General features: G+C 61.8%; 1 non-coding gene across 1 annotated transcript in view; it reads left to right on the top strand.

Moving 5' to 3' along the window:
* The first annotated feature begins 27,396 nt into the window (after nucleotides 1–27,396).
* The window catches only part of LOC140111183 (18S ribosomal RNA), a 1,884-nt gene continuing 1,780 nt past the window's right edge, over nucleotides 27,397–27,500 (top strand). The window contains exon 1 of the ribosomal RNA XR_011851902.1: nucleotides 27,397–27,500. This exon is cut by the window's right edge and continues 1,780 nt beyond it. This is a non-coding gene — a ribosomal RNA (18S ribosomal RNA).

Below are 27,500 nucleotides of genomic sequence, written 5' to 3'. Positions count from 1 at the left end.
TGCACCTCTGCGGGCATGCCTCCGACGTCTAGCCCCCGTTGGTCACGGGGGTTCAGCCAAGCACGCGCCGCCGGCCCCGCAGAGCTGGTTCTCGCCTGGAGTGCGAGCCTTGCCCCGTGCATGGACTTCCGAAGTGATGACGTCAGCGGGAGCAGCCGCTCGGCCGTATCCGGCGGCATGTCACTGTTCCCCGGCCAGACTTGGCGGCAAGTCCCGGGGACGAACAAGCCCATGGAAGTAGGGGCTCAGCGGGAGCAGCCAGTTGGCCTATCCGGCCACATGTCACTGTCCCCCGGCCAGACTTGGCGGCAAGTCCCGGGGAGGAACAAGCCCATGGAAGTAGGAGCTCCGACTTCCAAAGTGATGACGTCAGCGGGAGCAGCCGCTCGGCCGTATCCGGCGGCATGTCACTGTTCCCCGGCCAGACTTGGCGGCAAGTCCCGGGGACGAACAAGCCCATGGAAGTAGGGGCTCAGCGGGAGCAGCCAGTTGGCCTATCCGGCCACATGTCACTGTCCCCCGGCCAGACTTGGCGGCAAGTCCCGGGGAGGAACAAGCCCATGGAAGTAGGAGCTCCGACTTCCAAAGTGATGACGTCAGCGGGAGCAGCCGCTCGGCCGTATCCGGCGGCATGTCACTGTTCCCCGGCCAGACTTGGCGGCAAGTCCCGGGGACGAACAAGCCCATGGAAGTAGGGGCTCAGCGGGAGCAGCCAGTTGGCCTATCCGGCCACATGTCACTGTCCCCCGGCCAGACTTGGCGGCAAGTCCCGGGGAGGAACAAGCCCATGGAAGTAGGAGCTCCGACTTCCAAAGTGATGACGTCAGCGGGAGCAGCCGCTCGGCCGTATCCGGCGGCATGTCACTGTTCCCCGGCCAGACTTGGCGGCAAGTCCCGGGGACGAACAAGCCCATGGAAGTAGGGGCTCAGCGGGAGCAGCCAGTTGGCCTATCCGGCCACATGTCACTGTCCCCCGGCCAGACTTGGCGGCAAGTCCCGGGGAGGAACAAGCCCATGGAAGTAGGAGCTCCGACTTCCAAAGTGATGACGTCAGCGGGAGCAGCCGCTCGGCCGTATCCGGCGGCATGTCACTGTTCCCCGGCCAGACTTGGCGGCAAGTCCCGGGGACGAACAAGCCCATGGAAGTAGGGGCTCAGCGGGAGCAGCCAGTTGGCCTATCCGGCCACATGTCACTGTCCCCCGGCCAGACTTGGCGGCAAGTCCCGGGGAGGAACAAGCCCATGGAAGTAGGAGCTCCGACTTCCAAAGTGATGACGTCAGCGGGAGCAGCCGCTCGGCCGTATCCGGCGGCATGTCACTGTTCCCCGGCCAGACTTGGCGGCAAGTCCCGGGGACGAACAAGCCCATGGAAGTAGGGGCTCAGCGGGAGCAGCCAGTTGGCCTATCCGGCCACATGTCACTGTCCCCCGGCCAGACTTGGCGGCAAGTCCCGGGGAGGAACAAGCCCATGGAAGTAGGAGCTCCGACTTCCAAAGTGATGACGTCAGCGGGAGCAGCCGCTCGGCCGTATCCGGCGGCATGTCACTGTTCCCCGGCCAGACTTGGCGGCAAGTCCCGGGGACGAACAAGCCCATGGAAGTAGGGGCTCAGCGGGAGCAGCCAGTTGGCCTATCCGGCCACATGTCACTGTCCCCCGGCCAGACTTGGCGGCAAGTCCCGGGGAGGAACAAGCCCATGGAAGTAGGAGCTCCTACTTCCAAAGCGATGACGTCAGCGGGAGCAGCCGCTCGGCCGTATCCGGCGGCATGTCACTGTTCCCCGGCCAGACTTGGCGGCAAGTCCCGGGGGACGAACAAGCCCATGGAAGTAGGGGCTCAGCGGGAGCAGCCAGTTGGCCTATCCGGCCACATGTCACTGTCCCCCGGCCAGACTTGGCGGCAAGTCCCGGGGAGGAACAAGCCCATGGAAGTAGGAGCTCCTACTTCCAAAGCGATGACGTCAGCGGGAGAAGCCGCTCGGCCTATCCGGCCACATGTCACCGTCCCCCGGCCACACTTGGCTATAGGTCCCGGGGAGGAATAATGCCCATGGAAGTAGGAGCTCCTACTTCCAAAGGGGCAAGTCAGCGGGAGCAGCCACTTGGCCTATTCGGCCAAGTTTCACTGTTCCCCGGCCACACTTGGCTGTAGGTCCCGGAGAGGAATAATGCCCATGGAAGTAAGAGCTCCTACCTCCAAAGGGGCAAGTCAGCGGGAGAAGCCACTTGGCCTATCCGGCCACATGTCACTGTCCCCCGGCCAAGCTTGGCTGTAGGTCCCGGGGAGGAATAATGCCCATGGAAGTAGGAGCTCCTACTTCCAAAGGGGCAAGTCAGCGGAAGAAGCCACTAGTTCTATCCGGCCAAGAGTCACTGTTCCCCGGCCTTACTTGGCAGTAGGTCCCGGGGAGGAATAATGCCCATGGAAGTAGGAGCTCCTACTTCCAAAGGGGCAAGTCAGCGGGAGAAGCCACTTGGCCTATCCGGCCAAGAGTCACTGTTCCCCGGCCACTCTTGGCAGTAGGTCCCGGGGAGGAATAATGCCCATGGAAGTAGGAGCTCCTACTTCCAAAGGGGCAAGTCAGCGGGAGAAGCCACTAGTTCTATCCGGCCAAGAGTCACTGTTCCCCGGCTACACTTGGCAGTAGGTCCCGGGGAGGAATAATGCCCATGGAAGTAGGAGCTACTACCTCCAAAGGGTGAAGACACTTGGCTCTAAGTCCCCGAGAGGTATACTGCCCATGGGAGTAAGAGCTCCTACTTCCAAAGGGGCAAGTCAGCGGGAGAAGCCACTTGGCCTACCCGGCCAAGAGTCACTGTTCCCCGGCCACACTTGGCAGTAGGTCCCGGGGAGGAATAATGCCCATGGAAGTAGGAGCTCCTACTTCCAAAGGGGCAAGTCAGCGGGAGAAGCCACTTGGCCTACCCGGCCAAGAGTCACTGTTCCCCGGCCACACTTGGCAGTAGGTCCCGGGGAGGAATAATGCCCATGGAAGTAGGAGCTCCTACTTCCAAAGGGGCAAGTCAGCGGGAGAAGCCACTTGGCCTATCCGGCCACATGTCACTGTCCCCCGGCCACACTTGGCTGTAGGTCCCGGGGTGGAATAATGCCCATGGAAGTAGGAGCTCCTACTTCCAAAGGGGCAAGTCAGCGGGAGCAGCCACTTGGCCTATCCGGCCAAGTGTCACTGTTCCCCGGCCACACTTGGCTGTAGGTCCCGGAGAGGAATAATGCCCATGGAAGTAAGAGCTCCTACCTCCAAAGGGTGAAGACACTTGGCTCTAAGTCCCCGAGAGGTATACTGCCCATGGAAGTGAGAGCTCCTACTTCCAAAGGGGCAAGTCAGCGGGAGAAGCCACTTGGCCTATCCGGCCAAGAGTCACTGTTCCCCGGCCACACTTGGCAGTAGGTCCCGGGGAGGAATAATGCCCATGGAAGTAAGAGCTCCTACTTCCATAGGGGCAAGTCAGCGGGAGAAGCCACTTGGCCTATCCGGCCAAGAGTCACTGTTCCCCGGCCACACTTGGCAGTAGGTCCCGGGGAGGAATAATGCCCATGGAAGTAGGAGCTCCTACTTCCAAAGGGGCAAGTCAGCGGGAGAAGCCACTTGGCCTATCCGGCCACATGTCACTGTCCCCCGGCCACTCTTGGCTGTAGGTCCCGGGGAGGAATAATGCCCATGGAAGTAGGAGCTCCTACTTCCAAAGGGGCAAGTCAGCGGGAGAAGCCACTTGGACTATCCGGCCAAGAGTCACTGTTCCCCGGCCACACTTGGCAGTATGTCCCGGGGAGGAATAATGCCCATGGAAGTGGGAGCTCCTACTTCCAAAGGGGCAAGTCGGCGGGAGAAGCCACTTGGCCTATCCGGCCAAGAGTCACTGTTCCCCGGCCACACTTGGCAGTAGGTCCCGGGGAGGAATAATGCCCATGGAAGTAAGAGCTCCTACTTCCAAAGGGGCAAGTCAGCGGGAGAAGCCACTTGGCCTATCCGGCCAAGAGTCACTGTTCCCCGGCCACACTTGGCAGTAGGTCCCGGGGAGGAATAATGCCCATGGAAGTAAGAGCTCCTACTTCAATAGGGGCAAGTCAGCGGGAGAAGCCACTTGGCCTATCCGGCCAAGAGTCACTGTTCCCCGGCCACACTTGGCAGTAGGTCCCGGGGAGGAATAATGCCCATGGAAGTAGGAGCTCCTACCTCCAAAGGGTGAAGACACTTGGCTCTAAGTCCCCGAGAGGTATAATGCCCATGGAAGTAAGAGCTCCTACTTCCAAAGGGGCAAGTCAGCGGGAGAAGCCACTTGGCCTATCCGGCCAAGAGTCACTGTTCCCCGGCCACACTTGGCTGTAGGTCCCGGGGAGGAATAATGCCCATGGAAGTAGGAGCTCCTACTTCCAAAGGGGCAAGTCAGCGGGAGAAGAGCCACTTGGCCTATCCGGCCAAGAGTCACTGTTCCCCGGCCACACTTGGCAGTAGGTCCCGGGGAGGAATAATGCCCATGGAAGTAGGAGCTACTACCTCCAAAGGGTGAAGACACTTGGCTCTAAGTCCCCGAGAGGTATACTGCCCATGGGAGTAAGAGCTCCTACTTCCAAAGGGGCAAGTCAGCGGGAGAAGCCACTTGGCCTATCCGGCCAAGAGTCACTGTTCCCCGGCCACACTTGGCAGTAGGTCCCGGAGAGGAATAATGCCCATGGAAGTAGGAGCTCCTACTTCCAAAGGGGCAAGTCAGCGGGAGAAGCCACTTGGCCTACCCGGCCAAGAGTCACTGTTCCCCGGCCACACTTGGCAGTAGGTCCCGGGGAGGAATAATGCCCATGGAAGTAGGAGCTCCTACTTCCAAAGGGGCAAGTCAGCGGGAGAAGCCACTTGGCCTATCCGGCCACATGTCACTGTCCCCCGTCCACACTTGGCTGTAGGTCCCGGGGTGGAATAATGCCCATGGAAGTAGGAGCTCCTACTTCAAAAGGGGCAAGTCAGCGGGAGCAGCCACTTGGCCTACCCGGCCAAGTGTCACTGTTCCCCGGCCACACTTGGCTGTAAGTCCCGGAGAGGAATAATGCCCATGGAAGTAAGAGCTCCTACCTCCAAAGGGCGAAGACACTTGGCTCTAAGTCCCCGAGAGGTATACTGCCCATGGAAGTGAGAGCTCCTACTTCCAAAGGGGCAAGTCAGCGGGAGAAGCCACTTGGCCTATCCGGCCAAGAGTCACTGTTCCCCGGCCACTCTTGGCTGTAGGTCCCGGGGAGGAATAATGCCCATGGAAGTAGGAGCTACTACCTTCAAAGGGGCAAGTCAGCGGGAGAAGCCACTTGGCTTATCCGGCCAAGAGTCACTGTTCCCCGGCCACAATTTGCAGTATGTCCCGGGGAGGAATAATGCCCATGGAAGTAGGAGCTACTACCTCCAAAGGGTGAAGACACTTGGCTCTAAGTCCCCGAGTGGTATACTGCCCATGGAAGTAAGAGCTCCTACTTCCATAGGGGCAAGTCAGCGGGAGAAGCCACTTGGCCTATCCGGCCAAGAGTCACTGTTCCCCGGCCACACTTGGCAGTAGGTCCCGGGGAGGAATAATGCCCATGGAAGTAGGAGCTCCTACTTCCAAAGGGGCAAGTCAGCGGGAGAAGCCACTTGGCCTATCCGGCCAAGAGTCACTGTTCCCCGGCCACTCTTGGCTGTAGGTCCCGGGGAGGAATAATGCCCATGGAAGTAGGAGCTACTACCTCCAAAGGGGCAAGTCAGCGGGAGAAGCCACTTGGCCTATCCGGCAAAGAGTCACTGTTCCCCGGCCACACTTGGCAGTATGTCCCGGGGAGGAATAATGCCCATGGAAGTAGGAGCTACTACCTCCAAAGGGGCAAGTCAGCGGGAGAAGCCACTTGGCCTATCCGGCAAAGAGTCACTGTTCCCCGGCCACACTTGGCTGTAGGTCGAGGGGAGGAATAATGCCCATGGAAGTAGGAGCTCCTACTTCCAAAGGGGCAAGTCAGCGGGAGAAGCCACTTGGCCTATCCGGCAAAGAGTCACTGTTCCCCGGCCACACTTGGCTGTAGGTCCCGGGGAGGAATAATGCCCATGGAAGTAGGAGCTCCTACTTCCAAAGGGGCAAGTCAGCGGGAGAAGCCACTTGGCCTATCCGGCCAAGAGTCACTGTTCCCCGGCCACACTTGGCAGGAGGTCCCGGGGAGGAATAATGCCCATGGAAGTAGGAGCTCCTACTTCCAAAGGGTCAAGTCAGCGGGAGAAGCCACTTCGCCTACCCGGCCAAGTGTCACTGTCCCCCGGCCACACTTGGCAGTAGGTCCCGGGGAGGAATAATGCCCATGGAAGTAGGAGCTCCTACTTCCAAAGGGGCAAGTCAGCGGGAGAAGCCACTTCGCCTACCCGGCCGAGTGTCACTGTCCCCCGGCCAGACTTGGCGGCAAGTCCCCGGGAGGAATAATGCCCATGGAAGTAGGAGCTCCTACTTCCAAAGGGGCAAGTCAGCGGGAGAAGCCACTTGGCCTATCCGGCCACATGTCACTGTCCCCCGGCCAGACTTGGCGGCAAGTCCCGGGGAGGAATAATGCCCATGGAAGTAGGAGCTCCTACTTCCAAAGGGTCAAGTCAGCGGGAGAAGCCACCTCGCCTACCCGGCCAAGTGTCACTGTCCCCCGGCCACTCTTGGCTGTAGGTCCCGGGGAGGAATAATGCCCATGGAAGTAGGAGCTCCTACTTCCAAAGGGGCAAGTCAGCGGGAGAAGCCACTTGGCCTATCCGGCCACATGTCACTGTCCCCCGGCCACACTTGGCAGTAGGTCCCGGGGAGGAATAATGCCCATGGAAGTAGGAGCTCCTACTTCCAAAGGGGCAAGTCAGCGGGAGAAGCCACTTGGCCTATCCGGCCAAGAGTCACTGTTCCCCGGCCACACTTGGCAGTAGGTCCCGGGGAGGAATAATGCCCATGGAAGTAGGAGCTACTACCTCCAAAGGGGCAAGTCAGCGGGAGAAGCCACTTGGCCTATCCGGCCAAGAGTCACTGTTCCCCGGCCACACTTGGCAGTAGGTCCCGGGGAGGAATAATGCCCATGGAAGTGGGAGCTCCTACTTCCAAAGGGGCAAGTCAGCGGGAGAAGCCACTTGGCCTATCCGGCCAAGAGTCACTGTTCCCCGGCCACACTTGGCAGTAGGTCCCGGGGAGGAATAATGCCCATGGAAGTAAGAGCTCCTACTTCCATAGGGGCAAGTCAGCGGGAGAAGCCACTTGGCCTATCCGGCCAAGAGTCACTGTTCCCCGGCCACACTTGGCAGTATGTCCCGGGGAGGAATAATGCACATGGAAGTAGGAGCTACTACCTCCAAAGGGTGAAGACACTTGGCTCTAAGTCCCCGAGAGGTATACTGCCCATGGAAGTAAGAGCTCCTACTTCCAAAGGGGCAAGTCAGCGGGAGAAGCCACTTGGCCTATCCGGCCAAGAGTCACTGTTCCCCGGCCACACTTGGCTGTAGGTCCCGGGGAGGAATAATGCCCATGGAAGTAGGAGCTCCTACTTCCAAAGGGGCAAGTCAGCGGGAGAAGCCACTTGGCCTATCCGGCAAAGAGTCACTGTTCCCCGGCCACACTTGGCTGTAGGTCCCGGGGAGGAATAATGCCCATGGAAGTAGGAGCTCCTACTTCCAAAAGGGCCAGTCAGCGGGAGAAGCCACTTGGCCTATCCGGCCAAGAGTCACTGTTCCCCGGCCACACTTGGCAGTAGGTCCCGGGGAGGAATAATGCCCATGGAAGTAGGAGCTCCTACTTCCAAAGGGGCAAGTCAGCGGGAGAAGCCACTTCGCCTACCCGGCCGAGTGTCACTGTCCCCCGGCCAGACTTGGCGGCAAGTCCCGGGGAGGAATAATGCCCATGGAAGTAGGAGCTCCTACTTCCAAAGGGGCAAGTCAGCGGGAGAAGCCACTTGGCCTATACGGCCACATGTCACTGTCCCCCGGCCACACTTGGCAGTAGGTCCCGGGGAGGAATAATGCCCATGGAAGTAGGAGCTCCTACTTCCAAAGGGGCAAGTCAGCGGGAGAAGCCACTTCGCCTACCCGGCCAAGTGTCACTGTCCCCCGGCCAGACTTGGCGGCAAGTCCCGGGGAGGAATAATGCCCATGGAAGTAGGAGCTCACTTGGCTCTAAGTCTTCGAGAGGTATAATGCCCATGGAAGTAAGAGCTCCAACTTCCAAAGGGGCAAGTCAGCGGGAGAAGCCACTTCGCCTACCCGGCCAAGTGTCACTGTCCCCCGGCCAGACTTGGCGGCAAGTCCCGGGGAGGAATAATGCCCATGGAAGTAGGAGCTCCTACTTCCAAAGGGGCAAGTCAGCGGGAGAAGCCACTTGGCCTATCCGGCCACATGTCACTGTCCCCCGGCCACACTTGGCAGTAGGTCCCGGGGAGGAATAATGCCCATGGAAGTAGGAGCTCCTACTTCCAAAGGGGCAAGTCAGCGGGAGAAGCCACTTCGCCTACCCGGCCAAGTGTCACTGTCCCCCGGCCAGACTTGGCGGCAAGTCCCGGGGAGGAATAATGCCCATGGAAGTAGGAGCTCCTACTTCCAAAGGGGCAAGTCAGCGGGAGAAGCCACTTGGCCTACCCGGCCAAGTGTCACTGTCCCCCGGCCACTCTTGGCTGTAGGTCCCGGGGAGGAATAATGCCCATGGAAGTAGGAGCTCCTACTTCCAAAGGGGCAAGTCAGCGGGAGAAGCCACTTGGCCTATCCGGCCACATGTCGCTGTCCCCCGGCCAGACTTGGCGGCAAGTCCCGGGGAGGAATAATGCCCATGGAAGTAGGAGCTCCTACTTCCAAAGGGGCAAGTCAGCGGGAGAAGCCACTTCGCCTACCCGGCCAAGTGTCACTGTCCCCCGGCCACTCTTGGCTGTAGGTCCCGGGGAGGAATAATGCCCATGGAAGTAGGAGCTCCTACTTCCAAAGGGGCAAGTCAGCGGGAGAAGCCACTTGGCCTATCCGGCCACATGTCACTGTCCCCCGGCCAGACTTGGCGGCAAGTCCCGGGGAGGAATAATGCCCATGGAAGTAGGAGCTCCTACTTCCAAAGGGGCAAGTCAGCGGGAGAAGCCACTTCGCCTACCCGGCCAATTGTCACTGTCCCCCGGCCAGACTTGGCGGCAAGTCCCGGGGAGGAATAATGCCCATGGAAGTAGGAGCTCACTTGGCTCTAAGTCTTCGAGAGGTATAATGCCCATGGAAGTAAGAGCTCCTACTTCCAAAGGGGCAAGTCAGCGGGAGAAGCCACTTCGCCTACCCGGCCAAGTGTCACTGTCCCCCGGCCAGACTTGGCGGCAAGTCCCGGGGAGGAATAATGCCCATGGAAGTAGGAGCTCCTACTTCCAAAGGGGCAAGTAAGCGGGAGAAGCCACTTCGCCTACCCGGCCAAGTGTCACTGTCCCCCGGCCAGACTTGGCGGCAAGTCCCGGGGAGGAATAATGCCCATGGAAGTAGGAGCTCCTACTTCCAAAGGGGCAAGTCAGCGGGAGAAGCCACTTCGCCTACCCGGCCAAGTGTCACTGTCCCCCGGCCAGACTTGGCGGCAAGTCCCGGGGAGGAATAATGCCCATGGAAGTAGGAGCTCCTACTTCCAAAGGGGCAAGTCAGCGGGAGAAGCCACTTCGCCTACCCGGCCAAGTGTCACTGTCCCCCGGCCAGACTTGGCGGCAAGTCCCGGGGAGGAATAATGCCCATGGAAGTAGGAGCTCCTACTTCCAAAGGGGCAAGTCAGCGGGAGAAGCCACTTGGCCTACCCGGCCAAGTGTCACTGTCCCCCGGCCACTCTTGGCTGTAGGTCCCGGGGAGGAATAATGCCCATGGAAGTAGGAGCTCCTACTTCCAAAGGGGCAAGTCAGCGGGAGAAGCCACTTGGCCTATCCGGCCACATGTCGCTGTCCCCCGGCCAGACTTGGCGGCAAGTCCCGGGGAGGAATAATGCCCATGGAAGTAGGAGCTCCTACTTCCAAAGGGGCAAGTCAGCGGGAGAAGCCACTTCGCCTACCCGGCCAAGTGTCACTGTCCCCCGGCCACTCTTGGCTGTAGGTCCCGGGGAGGAATAATGCCCATGGAAGTAGGAGCTCCTACTTCCAAAGGGGCAAGTCAGCGGGAGAAGCCACTTGGCCTATCCGGCCACATGTCACTGTCCCCCGGCCAGACTTGGCGGCAAGTCCCGGGGAGGAATAATGCCCATGGAAGTAGGAGCTCCTACTTCCAAAGGGGCAAGTCAGCGGGAGAAGCCACTTCGCCTACCCGGCCAATTGTCACTGTCCCCCGGCCAGACTTGGCGGCAAGTCCCGGGGAGGAATAATGCCCATGGAAGTAGGAGCTCACTTGGCTCTAAGTCTTCGAGAGGTATAATGCCCATGGAAGTAAGAGCTCCTACTTCCAAAGGGGCAAGTCAGCGGGAGAAGCCACTTCGCCTACCCGGCCAAGTGTCACTGTCCCCCGGCCAGACTTGGCGGCAAGTCCCGGGGAGGAATAATGCCCATGGAAGTAGGAGCTCCTACTTCCAAAGGGGCAAGTAAGCGGGAGAAGCCACTTCGCCTACCCGGCCAAGTGTCACTGTCCCCCGGCCAGACTTGGCGGCAAGTCCCGGGGAGGAATAATGCCCATGGAAGTAGGAGCTCCTACTTCCAAAGGGGCAAGTCAGCGGGAGAAGCCACTTCGCCTACCCGGCCAAGTGTCACTGTCCCCCGGCCAGACTTGGCGGCAAGTCCCGGGGAGGAATAATGCCCATGGAAGTAGGAGCTCCTACTTCCAAAGGGGCAAGTCAGCGGGAGAAGCCACTTCGCCTACCCGGCCAAGTGTCACTGTCCCCCGGCCAGACTTGGCGGCAAGTCCCGGGGAGGAATAATGCCCATGGAAGTAGGAGCTCCTACTTCCAAAGGGGCAAGTCAGCGGGAGAAGCCACTTCGCCTACCCGGCCAAGTGTCACTGTCCCCCGGCCAGACTTGGCGGCAAGTCCCGGGGAGGAATAATGCCCATGGAAGTAGGAGCTCACTTGGCTCTAAGTCTTCGAGAGGTATAATGCCCATGGAAGTAAGAGCTCCTACTTCCAAAGGGGCAAGTCAGCGGGAGAAGCCACTTCGCCTACCCGGCCAAGTGTCACTGTCCCCCGGCCAGACTTGGCGGCAAGTCCCGGGGAGGAATAATGCCCATGGAAGTAGGAGCTCCTACTTCCAAAGGGGCAAGTCAGCGGGAGAAGCCACTTCGCCTACCCGGCCAAGTGTCACTGTCCCCCGGCCAGACTTGGCGGCAAGTCCCGGGGAGGAATAATGCCCATGGAAGTAGGAGCTCCTACTTCCAAAGGGGCAAGTCAGCGGGAGAAGCCACTTGGCCTACCCGGCCAAGTGTCACTGTCCCCCGGCCAGACTTGGCGGCAAGTCCCGGGGAGGAATAATGCCCATGGAAGTAGGAGCTCACTTGGCTCTACGTCTTCGAGAGGTATAATGCCCATGGAAGTAAGAGCTCCTACTTCCAAAGGGGCAAGTCAGCGGGAGAAGCCACTTCGCCTACCCGGCCAAGTGTCACTGTCCCCCGGCCAGACTTGGCGGCAAGTCCCGGGGAGGAATAATGCCCATGGAAGTAGGAGCTCACTTGGCTCTAAGTCTTCGAGAGGTATAATGCCCATGGAAGTAAGAGCTCCTACTTCCAAAGGGGCAAGTCAGCGGGAGAAGCCACTTCGCCTACCCGGCCAAGTGTCACTGTCCCCCGGCCAGACTTGGCGGCAAGTCCCGGGGAGGAATAATGCCCATGGAAGTAGGAGCTCCTACTTCCAAAGGGGCAAGTCAGCGGGAGAAGCCACTTCGCCTACCCGGCCAAGTGTCACTGTCCCCCGGCCAGACTTGGCGGCAAGTCCCGGGGAGGAATAATGCCCATGGAAGTAGGAGCTCCTACTTCCAAAGGGGCAAGTCAGCGGGAGAAGCCACTTCGCCTACCCGGCCAAGTGTCACTGTCCCCCGGCCAGACTTGGCGGCAAGTCCCGGGGAGGAATAATGCCCCATGGAGCTCGGGCAGACTAGAAGTAACCTCGTCTGCCCGCTGGAGGGCGCCCTTCCCGGAGCGGAGGGGACCCCCTTGGCCACCAAGTGCAAGCCGAGTTTGGAGCTCGAAACCCGGCCACGCTTGGTCGTAGGTCCCGGTGAGGAACATGGCCATGGAAGTCGGAGCTCAAACCTCCAAACTGACCTCAGCCGGAGCACTTGCTGAGGCTGCCCGGGCATGGGTTACTGTTCCCCGGGCACACTTGGTCGTAGGTCCAAGTGTGGAACGTGTCCATGGAAGTTGAAGTGAAGAGAACCGCGAAAGGGAGTTTTTGCGCGAAGCCGCGGCCGAGGAGGGCTCACCGATCCCGGCGTGATTTCTGCCAGGCCCGGTACCCAAACCGAACTCCGCATGGTGGCTGGATCCGCGACCCTGGAACCCTGGGCCGGGAGCCTAGGGGCGAGAGGGGCCCCATGGAGCTCGGGCAGACTAGAAGTACCCTCGTCTGCCCGCTGGAGGGCGCCCTTCCCGGAGCGGAGGGGACCCCCCAAGCGACCAAGTGCAAGCCGAGTTTGGAGCTCGAAACCCGGCCACACTTGGTAGTATGTCCCGGTGAGGAACATGCCCATGGAAGTAAGAGCTCAGCGGGAGCAGCCACTCAGGCTACACGGGAATGTGTCACTGTCCCCCGGCCAAGACTTGGCGGCAAGTCCCGGGGAGGAATAGTTCCCATGGAAGTAGCTCAGCGGGAGCAGCCACTCAGGCTACCCGGGAATGTGTCACTGTCCCCCGGCCAAGACTTGGCGGCAAGTCCCGGGGAGGAATAGTTCCCATGGAAGTAGCTCAGCGGGAGCAGCCACTCAGGCTACCCGGGAATGTGTCACTGTCCCCCGGCCAGACTTGGCGGCAGGTCCCGGGGAGGAATAGTGCTCATGGAAGTAGCTCAGCGGGAGCAGCTGCTGAGGCTACCCGGGAATGTGTCACTGTCCCTCGGCCACACTTGGTCGTTGATTCCTGATGAGGAACATGCCCATGGAACTAAAGAGTTCAGCGGGAGCAGCCGCTCAGGCTACCCGGGAATGTGTCACTGTCCCCCGGCCAGACTTGGCGGCAGGTCCCGGGGAGGAATAGTGCCCATGGAAGTCGGAGCTCCAACCTCCAAGTTGACCTCAGCGGGAGCAGCCGCTGAGGCTACCCGGGCCTGGGTGACTGTTCCCCGGCCACACTTGGTCGGAGGTCCCGGTGTGGAACATGCCCATGGAAGTTGAAGGGAAGAGAACCGCGAAAGGGAGTTTGGAGGCTGAGCCGCGGCCGAGGAGGTCTCACCGATCCCGGCGTGATTCCAGCCAGGCCCGGTACCCTATACCGAACTCGACAGGGTGGCTGTATCCGGGACCCTGGAACCCTGGGCGGGGAGCCTAGGGGCGAGAGGGGCCCCATGGAGCTCGGGCAGACTAGAAGTACCCTCGTCTGCCCGCTGGAGGGCGCCCTTCCCGGAGCGGAGGGGACCCCCCAAGCGACCAAGTGCAAGCCGAGTTTGGAGCTCGAAACCCGGCCACACTTGGTAGTATGTCCCGGTGAGGAACATGCCCATGGAAGTAAGAGCTCAGCGGGAGCAGCCACTCAGGCTACCCGGGAATGTGTCACTGTCCCCCGGCCAGACTTGGCGGCAGGTCCCGGGGAGGAATAGTGCCCATGGAAGTAGCCCAGCGGGAGCAGCCGCTCAGGCTACCCGGGAATGTGTCACTGTCCCCCGGCCAGACTTGGCGGCAGGTCCCGGGGAGGAATAGTGCTCATGGAAGTAGCTCAGCGGGAGCAGCTGCTGAGGCTACCCGGGAATGTGTCACTGTCCCTGGGCCACACTTGGTCGTTGGTTCCTGATGAGGAACATGCCCATGGAAGTAAGAGTTCAGCGGGAGAAGCCGCTCAAGCTACCCGGGAATGTGTCACTGTCCCCCGGCCAGACTTGGCGGCAGGTCCCGGGGAGGAATAGTGCCCATGGAAGTCGGAGCTCCAACCTCCAAGTTGACCTCAGCGGGAGCAGCCGCTGAGGCTACCCGGGCATGGGTGACTGTTCCCCGGCCACACTTGGTCGGAGGTCCCGGTGTGGAACATGCCCATGGAAGTTGAAGGGAAGAGAACCGCGAAAGGGAGTTTGGAGGCTGAGCCGCGGCCGAGGAGGTCTCACCGATCCCGGCGTGATTCCAGCCAGGCCCGGTACCCTATACCGAACTCGGCAGGGTGGCTGTATCCGGGACCCTGGAACCCTGGGCGGGGAGCCTAGGGGCGAGAGGGGCCCCATGGAGCTCGGGCAGACTAGAAGTACCCTCGTCTGCCCGCTGGAGGGCGCCCTTCCCGGAGCGGAGGGGACCCCCAAGCGACCAAGTGCAAGCCGAGTTTGGAGCTCGAAACCCGGCCACACTTGGTAGTATGTCCCGGTGAGGAACATGCCCATGGAAGTAAGAGCTCAGCGGGAGCAGCCACTCAGGCTACCCGGCAATGTGTCACTGTCCCCCGGCCAAGACTTGGCGGCAAGTCCCGGGGAGGAATAGTGCCCATGGAAGTAGCTCAGCGGGAGCAGCCGCTCAGGCTACCCGGGAATGTGTCACTGTCCCCCGGCCAGACTTGGCGGCAGGTCCCGGGGAGGAATAGTGCTCATGGAAGTAGCTCAGCGGGAGCAGCCACTCAGGCTAACCGGGAATGTGTCACTGTCCCTGGGCCACACTTGGTCGTTGGTTCCTGATGAGGAACATGCCCATGGAAGTAAGAGTTCAGCGGGAGCAGCCGCTCAGGGCTACCCGGGAATGTGTCACTGTCCCCCGGCCAGACTTGGCGGCAGGTCCCGGGGAGGAATAGTGCCCATGGAAGTCGGAGCTCCAACCTCCAAGTTGACCTCAGCGGGAGCAGCCGCTGAGGCTACCCGGGCATGGGTGACTGTTCCCCGGCCACACTTGGTCGGAGGTCCCGGTGTGGAACATGCCCATGGAAGTTGAAGGGAAGAGAACCGCGAAAGGGAGTTTGGAGGCTGAGCCGCGGCCGAGGAGGTCTCACCGATCCCGGCGTGATTCCAGCCAGGCCCGGTACCCTATACCGAACTCGGCAGGGTGGCTGTATCCGGGACCCTGGAACCCTGGGCGGGGAGCCTAGGGGCGAGAGGGGCCCCATGGAGCTCGGGCAGACTAGAAGTACCCTCGTCTGCCCGCTGGAGGGCGCCCTTCCCGGAGCGGAGGGGACCCCCAAGCGACCAAGTGCAAGCCGAGTTTGGAGCTCGAAACCCGGCCACACTTGGTAGTATGTCCCGGTGAGGAACATGCCCATGGAAGTAAGAGCTCAGCGGGAGCAGCCACTCAGGCTACCCGGCAATGTGTCACTGTCCCCCGGCCAAGACTTGGCGGCAAGTCCCGGGGAGGAATAGTGCCCATGGAAGTAGCTCAGCGGGAGCAGCCGCTCAGGCTACCCGGGAATGTGTCACTGTCCCCCGGCCGGACTTGGCGGCAGGTCCCGGGGAGGAATAGTGCTCATGGAAGTAGCTCAGCGGGAGCAGCCACTCAGGCTAACCGGGAATGTGTCACTGTCCCTGGGCCACACTTGGTCGTTGGTTCCTGATGAGGAACATGCCCATGGAAGTAAGAGTTCAGCGGGAGCAGCCGCTCAGGGCTACCCGGGAATGTGTCACTGTCCCCCGGCCAGACTTGGCGGCAGGTCCCGGGGAGGAATAGTGCCCATGGAAGTCGGAGCTCCAACCTCCAAGTTGACCTCAGCGGGAGCAGCCGCTGAGGCTACCCGGGCATGGGTGACTGTTCCCCGGCCACACTTGGTCGGAGGTCCCGGTGTGGAACATGCCCATGGAAGTTGAAGGGAAGAGAACCGCGAAAGGGAGTTTGGAGGCTGAGCCGCGGCCGAGGAGGTCTCACCGATCCCGGCGTGATTCCAGCCAGGCCCGGTACCCTATACCGAACTCGGCAGGGTGGCTTTATCCGGGACCCTGGAACCCTGGGCGGGGAGCCTAGGGGCGAGAGGGGCCCCATGGAGCTCGGGCAGACTAGAAGTACCCTCGTCTGCCCGCTGGAGGGCGCCCTTCCCGGAGCGGAGGGGACCCCCCAAGCGACCAAGTGCAAGCCGAGTTTGGAGCTCGAAACCCGGCCACACTTGGTAGTTGGTCCCGGTGAGGAACATGCCCATGGAAGTAAGAGCTCAGCGGGAGAAGCCACTCAGGCTACCCGGGAATGTGTCACTGTCCCCCGGCCAAGACTTGGCGGCAAGTCCCGGGGAGGAATAGTGCCCATGGAAGTAGCTCAGCGGGAGCAGCCACTCAGGCTACCCGGGAATGTGTCACTGTCCCTCGGCCACACTTGGTCGTAGGTCCCGGTGAGGAACATGCCCATGGAAGTCGGAGCTCCAACCTCCAACCGGGTGAAGCCTCCGAGAGCTAGCCGGGAATAGGGCGCCAATCCCGGCTACCGCCCTCCAGGCTTGCCCCGGTCGAAAGACCTACGTCCTCGCACCAGCACAAGCGCAAAAATTTTCTAAGTGTGGGAGAACCGAGGACCCGCCCGGTGGCACTCTGCCTCTCGCTGCCGCCCTCCTGGAAGCGTCCTCGGTCACTGTGTGTGCGGCAGATATCAGAGCTCCGGAAAGGTGAAAAAGAACCGGTAAGAGGGCGAATCCGGCAGCTCCCTGCCGGGCGAGGACCACCGCGAGCGGCGGGGACGTCAGACGGGAGACGCGCGGCGGACCTTCCGTCGGAGTGCCTGGGATTTTGACCTCGGAGAAGTTCGAAAAAATTATGCGGTCGGAGCTGTCTGCCCCGGCCGGGGAAGGCTCACCGCCGGCGGCTGCCAACCCCTGGCTTGCCCGCTGGATGCCCTTTCGGAGGCTGCTGAAAAAGAACTGTCAGGCGGGCACCTCTCGGAAGAACCGCAGACCAAAACGACCGGTAAAAATTTTGGGCGATCCGACACGTAGTGCACCTTCGGCGGCAGAGAAAAGCAGCAAAAATACCGGTCAGAGAAGGGGAGTTTTGGTCGACTCTGCCAGGTTTTTGCACTAAGTCAGATCCGTAATGCCAGCGGGACTGAGTCGCTTTTGCGTGCCGTGGTCCTGGAGGCCTGCTCGGACAGAGCGGTCCTTCGGGTCCCGCGGGAAGGGGCATTTCATGTTCCTCTGCGGGAGGTGATCCATTTTCTGCGGGAAATGGCGAGCCCCTTCGGCTACAAGAGTGTGTAGGTCCCGCTCAACAGTCTACGTCCTTAACCATCGGGGACTTTGTAGATTTTGCCCAAAATCGCTCTCCGCAGAACAGAGCGTGAGGTCTCCGCGGCGGAGGCCGGAAAAGGTGCGAGGTGAGCGGCATGGTATGACTGGGCTCGTGCCGCTCACTGCTACCCGGAGCGTGGCGCCCTCCGGGTAAAAAGCTAGCCGGGGCGAGTAGGTGGGTTGACGGGCGCATAAGCAACGCCGTCCCCGCCGTACAAGGTGCCGGTGGCCTGGCGAACCACCGGCGTAAGGCTAGCCAGGGCGTACCGCGGGGCAGAGGGCGCATAAGCCACGCTCTCTCTCCATCCCACCAGCACAAGCGAAAAATTTTCAAAGTGTGGGAGAACCGGCTTCCCGACCGGTGGCACTCTGCCTCTCTCTGCCGCCCTCCTGGAAGCGTCCTCGGTCACTCGGAGTACGGCAGATTTAAGAGCTCCGGAATGGTGAAAAAGAACCGGAGAGAGGGCGACTCCGGCTTCTCTCTGCCGGGCGAGGACCACCGCAGGCGGCGGGGACCTCTGACAGGAGGCGGCGCTGCGGGCAGGCTTTCTAAGTGCCTGGGCTTTTGGCCTCGGCGAAAGTCGAAAAAATTATGCGGTCGGAGCTGTCTGCCCCGGCCGGGGAAGGCTCACCGCCGGCGGCTGCCAACCCCTGGCTTGCCCGCTGGATGCCCTTTCGGAGGCTGCTGAAAAAGAACTGTCAGGCGGGCACCTCTCGGAAGAACCGCAGACCAAAACGACCGGTAAAAATTTTGGGCGATCCGACCCGTAGTGCACCTTCGGCGGCAGAGAAAAGCAACAAAAATACCGGTCAGAGAAGGGGAGTTTTGGTCGACTCTGCCAGGTTTTTGCACTAAGTCAGATCCGTAATGCCAGCGGGACTGAGTCGCTTTTGCGTGCCGTGGTCCTGGAGGCCTGCTCGGACAGAGCGGTCCTTCGGGTCCCGCGGGAAGGGGCATTTCATGTTCCTCTGCGGGAGGTGATCCATTTTCTGCGGGAAATGGCGAGCCCCTTCGGCTACAAGAGTGTGTAGGTCCCGCTCAACAGTCTACGTCCTTAACCATCGGGGACTTTGTAGATTTTGCCCAAAATCGCTCTCCGCAGAACAGAGCGTGAGGTCTCCGCGGCGGAGGCCGGAAAAGGTGCGAGGTGAGCGGCATGGTATGACTGGGCTCGTGCCGCTCACTGCTACCCGGAGCGTGGCGCCCTCCGGGTAAAAGGCTAGCCGGGGCGAGTAGGTGGGATGACGGGCGCATAAGCAACGCCGTCCCCGCCGTACAAGGTGCCGGTGGCCTGGCGAACCACCGGCGTAAGGCTAGCCAGGGCGTACCGCGGGGCAGAGGGCGCATAAGCCACGCTCTCTCTCCATCCCACCAGCACAAGCGAAATATTTTCAAAGTGTGGGAGAACCGGCTTCCCGACCGGTGGCACTCTGCCTCTCGCTGCCGCCCTCCTGGAAGCGTCCTCGGTCACTCGGAGTACGGCAGATTTAAGAGCTCCGGAATGGTGAAAAAGAACCGGAGAGAGGGCGACTCCGGCTTCTCTCTGCCGGGCGAGGACCACCGCAGGCGGCGGGGACGTCTGACAGGAGACGGCGCTGCGGGCAGGCTTTAAAAGTGCATGGGGTTTTGGCCTCGGCAAAAGTCGAAAAAATTATGCGGTCGGAGCTGTCTGCCCCGGCCGGGGAAGGCTCACCGCCGGCGGCTGCCAACCCCTGGCTTGCCCGCTGGATGGCCTTTCGGAGGCTTCTGAAAAAGAACTGTCAGGCGGGCACCTCTCGGAAGAACCGCAGACCAAAACGACCGGTAAAAATTTTGGGCGATCCGACCCGTAGTGCACCTTCGGCGGCAGAGAAAAGCAACAAAAATACCGGTCAGAGAAGGGGAGTTTTGGTCGACTCTGCCAGGTTTTTGCACTAAGTCAGATCCGTAATGCCAGCGGGACTGAGTCGCTTTTGCGTGCCGTGGTCCTGGAGGCCTGCTCGGACAGGGCGGTCCTTTCGGGTCCCGCGGGAAGGGGCATTTCATGTTCCTCTGCGGGAGGTGATCCATTTTCTGCGGGAAATGGCGAGCCCCTTCGGCTACAAGAGTGTGTAGGTCCCGCTCAACAGTCTACGTCCTTAACCATCGGGGACTTTGTAGATTTTGGTCAAGATCGCCCCCCGCATGTCCTAGCGGGAGGTCTCCGCGGCGGAGGCCGGAAAAGGTGCGAGGTGAGCGGCATGGTATGACTGGGCTCGTGCCGCTCACTGCTACCCGGAGCGTGGCGCCCTCCGGGTAAAAGGCTAGCCGGGGCGAGTAGGTGGGATGACGGGCGCATAAGCAACGCCGTCCCCGCCGTACAAGGTGCCGGTGGCCTGGCGAACCACCGGCGTAAGGCTAGCCAAGGGCGTACCGCGGGGCAGAGGGCGCATAAGCCACGCTCTCTCTCCATCCCACCAGCACAAGCGAAAAATTTTCAAAGTGTGGGAGAACCGGCTTCCCGACCGGTTGCACTCTGCCTCTCGCTGCCGCCGTCCTGGAAGCGTCCTCGGTCACTCGGAGTACGGCAGATTTAAGAGCTCCGGAATGGTGAAAAAGAACCGGAGAGAGGGCGACTCCGGCTTCTCTCTGCCGGGCGAGGACCACCGCAGGCGGCGGGGACGTCTGACAGGAGACGGCGCTGCGGGCAGGCTTTAAAAGTGCATGGGGTTTTGGCCTCGGAGAAAGTCGAAAAAATTATGCGGTCGGAACTGTCTGCCCCGGCCGGGGAAGGCTCACCTCCGGCGGCTGCCAACCCCTGGCTTGCCCGCTGGATGGCCTTTCGGAGGCTGCTGAAAAAGAACTGTCAGGCGGGCACCTCTCGGAAGAACCGCAGACCAAAACGACCGGTAAAAATTTTGGGCGATCCGACCCGTAGTGCACCTTCGGCGGCAGAGAAAAGCAACAAAAATACCGGTCAGAGAAGGGGAGTTTTGGTCGACTCTGCCAGGTTTTTGCACTAAGTCAGATCCGTAATGCCAGCGGGACTGAGTCGCTCTTGCGTGCCGTGGTCCTGGAAGCCTGCTCGGACAGAGTGGTCCTTCGGGTCCCGCGGGAAGGGGCATTTCATGTTCCTCTGCGGGAGGTGATCCATTTTCTGCGGGAAATGGCGAGCCCCTTCGGCTACAAGAGTGTGTAGGTCCCGCTCAACAGTCTACGTCCTTAACCATCGGGGACTTTGTAGATTTTGCCCAAAATCGCTCTCCGCAGAACAGAGCGGGAGGTCTCCGCGGCGGAGGCCGGAAAAGGTGCGAGGTGAGCGGCATGGTATGACTGGGCTCGTGCCGCTCACTGCTACCCGGAGCGTGGCGCCCTCCGGGTAAAAGGCTAGCCGGGGCGAGTAGGTGGATTGACGGGCGCATAAGCAACGCCGTCCCCGCCGTACAAGGTGCCGGTGGCCTGGCGAACCACCGGCGTAAGGCTAGCCAAGGGCGTACCGCGGGGCAGAGGGCGCATAAGCCACGCCGTCCCCGCTGTACAAGGTGCCGGTGGCCTGGCGAACCACCGGCGTAAGGCTAGCCAAGGGCGTACCGCGGGGCAGAGGGCGCATAAGCCACGCTCTCTCTCCATCCCACCAGAACAAGCGAAAAAATTTCAAAGTGTGGGAGAACCGGCTTCCCGACCGGTGGCACTCTGCCTCTCGCTGCCGCCCTCCTGGAAGCGTCCTCGGTCACTCGGTGTCCGGCAGATTTCAGAGCTCCGGAATGGTGAAAAAGAACCGGTGAGAGGGCGAATCCGGCTTCTCTCTGCCGGGCGAGGACCACCGCAGGCGGCAAGGGACGTCTGCCAGGAGACGGCGCTGCGGGCAGGCTTTAAAAGTGCATGGGGTTTTGGCCTCGGCGAAAGTCGAAAAAATTTTGCGGTCGGAGCTGTCTGCCCCGGCCGGGGAAGGCTCACCGCCGGCGGCTGCCAACCCCTGGCTTGCCCGCTGGATGCCCTTTCGGAGGCTGCTGAAAAAGAACTGTCAGGCGGGCACCTCTCGGAAGAACCGCAGACCAAAACGACCGGTAAAAATTTTGGGCGATCCGATCCTCAGTGCACCTTCGGCGGCAGAGAAAAGCAACAAAAACACCGGTCAAAGAAGGGAGGTTTTGGTCGACTCTGCCTGGTTTTTGCACAAAGTCAGATCCGTAATGCCAGCGGGACTGAGTCGCTTTTGCGTGCCGTGGTCCTGGAGGCCTGCTCGGACAGAGCGGTCCTTCGGGTCCCGCGGGAAGGGGCATTTCATGTTCCTCTGCGGGAGGTGGTCCATTTTCTGCGGGAAATGGCGAGCCCCATCGGCTACAAGAGTGTGTAGGTCCCGCTCAACAGTCTACGTCCTTAACCATCGGGGACTTTGTAGATTTTGGCAGAAATCGCCCCCCGCAGGTCCTAGCGGGAGGTCTCCGCGGCGGAGGCCGGAGAGGGCGCGAGGTGAGCGGCATGGTATGACTGGGTTCGTGCCGCTCACTGGTACCCGGAGCGTGGCGCCCTCCGGGTAAAAGGCTAGCCGGGGCGAGTAGGTGGGTTGACGGGCGCATAAGCCACGCCGTCCCCGCCGTACAAGGTGCCGGTGGCCTGGCGAACCACCGGCGTAAGGCCAGCCAGGGCGGACCGCGGGGCAGAGGGCGCATAAGCCACGCTCTCTCTCCATCCCACCAGAACAAGCGAAAAATTTTCAAAGTGTGGGAGAACCGGCGACCCGACCGGTGGCACTCTGCCTCTCGCTGCCGCCCTCCTGGAAGCGTCCTCGGTCACTCGGTGTCCGGCAGATTTCAGAGCTCCGGAATGGTGAAAAAGAACCGGAGAGGGGGCGACTCCGGCTTCTCTCTGCCGGGCGAGGACCACCGCAGGCGGCAAGGGACGTCTGACAGGAGACGGCGCTGCGGGCAGGCTTTAAAAGTGCATGGGGTTTTGGCCTCGGCGAAAGTCGAAAAAATTTTGCGGTCGGAGCCGTCTGCCCCGGCCGGGGAAGGCTCACCGCCGGCGGCTGCCAACCCCTGGCTTGCCCGCTGGATGGCCTTTCGGAGGCTGCTGAAAAAGAACTGTCAGGCGGGCACCTCTCGGAAGAACCGCAGACCAAAACGACCGGTAAAAATTTTGGGCGATCCGACCCTCAGTGCACCTTCGGCGGCAGAGAAAAGCATCAAAAATACCGGTCAAAGAAGCGAGGTTTTGGTCGACTCTGCCAGGTTTTTGCACAAAGTGTTGGCATCGTGCGGCGTCGCGCTTTGCCGTACCGTATCCCCAATGGAGCGGCGCCCGGCGGGGTAGGCTAGCCATGTGAGGTCGAGGGCGGGAGGACGGGACGTAAGCCAGGCCGTTCTCCACAAGAAATTCCGGACGCGGAGACCCCTTCTCCGCCCTACGGTCCCCAATGGGGTGGCGCCCGGCGGGTGAGGCTAGCCATGGGAGGACGGGACGTAAGCCAGGCCGTTCTCCACAAGAAATTCCGTACGCGGAGACCCCTTCTCCGCCCTACGGTCCCCAATGGGGTGGCGCCCGGCGGGTGAGGCTAGCCATGTGAGGTCGAGGGCGGGAGGACGGGACGTAAGCCAGGCCGTTCTCCACAAGTAAATTCCGGACGCGGAGACCCCTTCTCCGCCCTACGGTCCCCAATGGGGTGGCGCCCGGCGGGTGAGGCTAGCCGTGTGAGGTCGAGGGCGGGAGGACGGGACGTAAGCCAGGCCGTTCTCCACAAGTAAATTCCGGACGCGGAGACCCCTTCTCCGCCCTACGGTCCCCAATGGGGTGGCGCCCGGCGGGTGAGGCTAGCCATGTGAGGTCGAGGGCGGGAGGACGGGACGTAAGCCAGGCCGTTCTCCACAAGTAAATTCCGGACGCGGAGACCCCTTCTCCGCCCTACGGTCCCCAATGGGGTGGCTCCCGGCGGGTGAGGCTAGCCATGTGAGGTCGAGGGCGGGAGGACGGGACGCAAGCCAGGCCGTTCTCCACAAACTCCCAGCGGTAGAGTCTCGGCTCTCCGCTCTTTTGATCGATCTGACACAGCGCGATCCGGCGGGGCAGGGCACTTTGCTCGGTCAGGGGTATTGGCCCCGGCCGGTTTATGGTAAAGCGTTCCTTAGCCTCAGTCTTGGTCGCGCATCAATCCCCCGCTCCCCGTGAGCGGCTGTGGTCCTCTGCCTAAGGTTGTGTAGCGCGGTGCCAGTGTGGTCCTCGCACGGCCCCGCTCCTGCCACAGCGGTAGGACTCTCTGCTTCGGCTGAGGTTTGCTACGAAGCGTATGGAACGGGCGTACTCCACCGTACCGTGGGTGGGGGGCGGCGGCGGCGGCGGCAGCGTCCAGCGCGGAGCTCCGGCTCCCGCGGCAGCGCCTCGCCTAGTGTCCCTCGGGCAAGTCCAATCGCCCCCCGCCCGGTCGGAGAGCGCAGACACACCTCTGTGTCCACGGTTTATTTCCGCAGCACGAAAAGGGACGGCTCCCGCCTGCTCCTCGCGGCGGCGACGAGGCTTAGACCCACCGTGGCGTATCCGCGGTAGGTATGCTCGTCGGTCGGAGGAGCGGTTGCGGTCGAGTGGTCCCCAGTGTACCCTGTTAGCGCTGCCCGCCTACGCCTGAAGAGCTGCGGACCGAGAAAAAGGTTCGCTCCGCTGCTGACGGCGAAGCGCGCGGCACGCCGCGGAAGAGGAGAGGGAGCGGTCGCCCCCGGGGCGGCTCCCCTCCGAGTCCGGCAGAAGCAGAGATTGTAGCGGAGGGGGGGGTTTCTAAATTCCCCGGGCGTGTTATCCCCAGCGGTAGCCTTTGAACTCTTCAACCGCAAGCACGATCGCACGTTCACAGCACCCGTCACTAGGAGCCGGGCCAGAGGCGGGCGGCAGACGAAACCGACATGAGCGCTTAAGGGTATTGCACCCCCGGCGCCCAGACCCTGGAAATTGAGTCTGCCCCCAAAGCCCACCCGCGTCCTCCTTGGCGCTCCCGGAGTACATGGTCGTAGATGGGCCATCGGTCGCTAATGCCAAACTGCGTCCCAGGGGTGCGTCCCCTCTGACCAACGGCAGACCCATCCCTCTCGCCAATCCGCGGATCCCCGCCAGGTCCCGAACAGGGCTCGTCCTTTAGCGTTTCAAATGCGCCCTCCCCGCCATACGAGGGGTTGAGGACCGTAGCCTTCCCTTACGAGAGGCACCAGGGGTGCGCCTGCTCGAGGGCCCGGCCGTGGGCGTAACGCTTGGGCCGCCCGGGGGAGTCGGTAGACCATGGGAGACCAACACTCGCACACGAACGTTGCCCGTGCTTTTGTGGAAGAGAGCTTCTTGCGAGGTTGTCGCTGCGGTGGCGCCCGGACAAACCCTATCCCTAAAACTTCTGGGGAATTGGCGTCTAAGCCTGCACCCTGCACGGTATCCCTGCACCCACGAAGGGGGCCGTGGAAGGCTTGGGGTCGCGCCGGCGAAACCGACCGGATGCCCGGGGTACTGAACCCCCGGGGTCCCACCCTGGAAATTGAGCCGTCCGACCCCGCCACGTCTTCCTAGTGCTCTCCTTGGCTCCCCCGCCTGTGGGCATCGTTAGGGGCTGCGGTCATCAGCGCCGGCTAAGCTTCGGCAACACGGCCGACCCACCCCTTCGGCGCCTGGGGGTGCCTGGTCCCAGTCCGGGCCGTTCCGTAGGGGCGGCTATCCCTTACATGAGGGACTCGGTGCGTCCGCTCGGGCTGCGGGGCTCCGGCTCCGACAGCCGGGGAGCTGGTTTTGACCGCGGGCCTCCACGGGAACCGGCAGGGACCGGACTAGGCGTCAAGCCGAAAATAACCCCGGCACCCTCTGCTTCCAAAGCGAGGGGACCTTTGGCCGAGCGGGGGCACCGGAAGCCGAACCGACCCCAACCCCTCTTCCTACCCCAGGGCTGGGCTGACCAATCCCCTGATCGGGTCTAAAATGGAAGAAGGGGATTCGAGGGAAGGGGCTGGCGGAAGGCAGTTGCCCGACGGAGTAGGCGAAGGCCAGGCCGTTTCCGAGTCCCGAGCAGAGGAGGGCGAACTCGGCTCTTCATCGACCGACGGCGAGGCGAGGGCGGTGGCTGCCGCGGGGAAGACTCCATTGCTCGTCAGCGCGCTAGGAGCGGGGCCGACTGGCTGCTCGGGGTATGGCATCCCCGGGGGCCCACCCTGGAAATCTTCGCTCCTCAGCCGCTGCAGGTTATAAGGTCCCGCCGCGCGTAAGCGCTCAACTCTCCGACCCACGGATGTCGAGCCCATGGTGAGCCGGCCGTTTCGTACGGGGAAAAGGGGTCCTCTGGCCCCACATCGATCGAGGGGGTTTAGATCCGCGGAGGCACGCACCGCGAGGCGAATCGCTGCTTTTCCCCAAGAGGTTAACCTTCAAACCACCGAGTAGGTTCGGGGCAGGGCCGACAGTCTGCACTGGGGTATTGCATCCCTGGTGGGGCGACCCTGGAAATCTCTGCCCCTTTCCACTCTTTCGGTTGGGCCTCTCGTCGGGGCGAGCGTAAGTCGGCAAGCAGACGTGGGAAGAGGCTTCTTACCGGTGACACTCCCTTCGTGAGAGAGGCAGGTACTCGCCCCGGACCCCGGTCCAAATCTGCGCGGGCCGGACGGCCTCGGCCCTAGCCGAAGGCCGCTCCCGCGAAGCCAGGGAGCCGAAAAAATAACCCCGACACCCTCCGCGACCTCGCGTGCTTCCAAAGCGAGGGGAACCTTTGGCCGAGCGGGGCACCCGAAGCCGAACCGACCCCAACCCCTCTTCTTACCCCAGGGCTGGGCTGACCAATCCCCTGATCGGGTCTAAAATGGAAGAAGGGGATTCGAGGGAAGGGGCTGGCGGAAGGCAGTTGCCCGACGGAGTAGGCGAAGGCCAGGCCGTTTCCAAATCCCGAGCCAGAGGAGGGCGAACGACGTTCTTCATCGACCGACGGCGAGGCTAGGGCGAGGGCGGTGGCTGCCGCGGGGAAGACTCCATTGCTTGCCAGCGTGCTAGGAGCGGGGCCGACAGGCTGCTCGGGGTATGGCATCCCCGGGGGCCCACCCTGGAAATCTTCGCTCCTCAGCCGCTGCAGGTTATAAGGTCCCGCCGCGCGTAAGCGCTCAACTCCCCGACCCACGGACGTCGAGCCCATGGTGAGCTGACAGTTTCGTACGGGGAAAAGGGGTCCTCTGGCCCCACATCGATCGAGGGGGTTTAGATCCGCGGAGGCACGCACCGCGAGGCGAATCGCTGCTTTTCCCCAAGAGGTTAACCTTCAAACCACCGAGTAGGTTCGGGGCAGGGCCGACTGTCTGCACTGGGGTATTGCATCCCTGGTGGGGCGACCCTGGAAATCTCTGCCCCTTTCCACTCTTTCGGTTGGGCCTCTCGTCGGGGCGAGCGTAAGTCGGCAAGCAGACGTGGGAAGAGGCTTCTTACCGGTGACACTCCCTTCGTGAGAGAGGCAGGTACTCGCCCCGCACCCCGGTCCAAATCTGCTCGGTCCGGCCGTCGTCGGCCCTAGCCGAAGGCCGCTCCCGCGAAGCCAGGCGATCCGAACCGAGGATCCGCGCGAGCCTTCTCCAAGCCCTCTGCCGGGCGCTGGTGTTGAAAGCGTAGCGGACCCTGTTCGCCGGAGCGATAGGAGCGGAGCACCGGTCCCGCAGGGTTGAAAGCTGGGTAGCAGCGCCGTAGCTTCCCTCCCAGCCTTCCCCCGGACCTGGCGCCCGATCCCCTCCGCTCCTCTGTGCGTTGGCGGGCGGCGCTGCATGGGTACGTCGCGACGGCTCCTATCGTCTCTCTCGCTTAACAGTGTGGAGAGGTGGTGGTGGAGCCGTCCGACACTCGAGGTGCTGAAGTTGAGCGTCCAATGCTTTCCTTCTATGCGCAGCCTACAGGAGCTGTCCGAGCTTCGGAGGTGCTGATGGAGGTGAGAGTCGAGCGCCACTTCTTGGCTGAACTGAGTGGGGAAAGCCAGCGACTGCGAGAGGGAGGGGAAGGGAAGGCTTTTTCGGGTCCTTGGAAGGGACCGAGAGCATCTTTCTTGCCCCCCTGCCCTAAGCTCCATCCAATGTTGTCTGCGAGGTCTTCTCCGGCGGCGGAGAAGCGCTGCGGTAGCAGCAGCAGCAACGAGCGTTCCCATTAGCTCACGGAGCCTGACTCCAAGAGTCTACCCCTCAGAGCTCGGCTACCTGGTTGATCCTGCCAGTAGTATATGCTTGTTTTAAAGATTAAGCCATGCATGTCTAAGTACTGACTATTCTTTACGGTGAAACTGCGAATGGCTCATTAA

Source organism: Engystomops pustulosus, unplaced genomic scaffold (assembly GCF_040894005.1).
Source record: "Engystomops pustulosus unplaced genomic scaffold, aEngPut4.maternal MAT_SCAFFOLD_407, whole genome shotgun sequence".
Lineage (NCBI taxonomy): Eukaryota > Metazoa > Chordata > Amphibia > Anura > Leptodactylidae > Engystomops > Engystomops pustulosus.
This window is presented reverse-complemented; position numbering and strand designations above follow the sequence as displayed.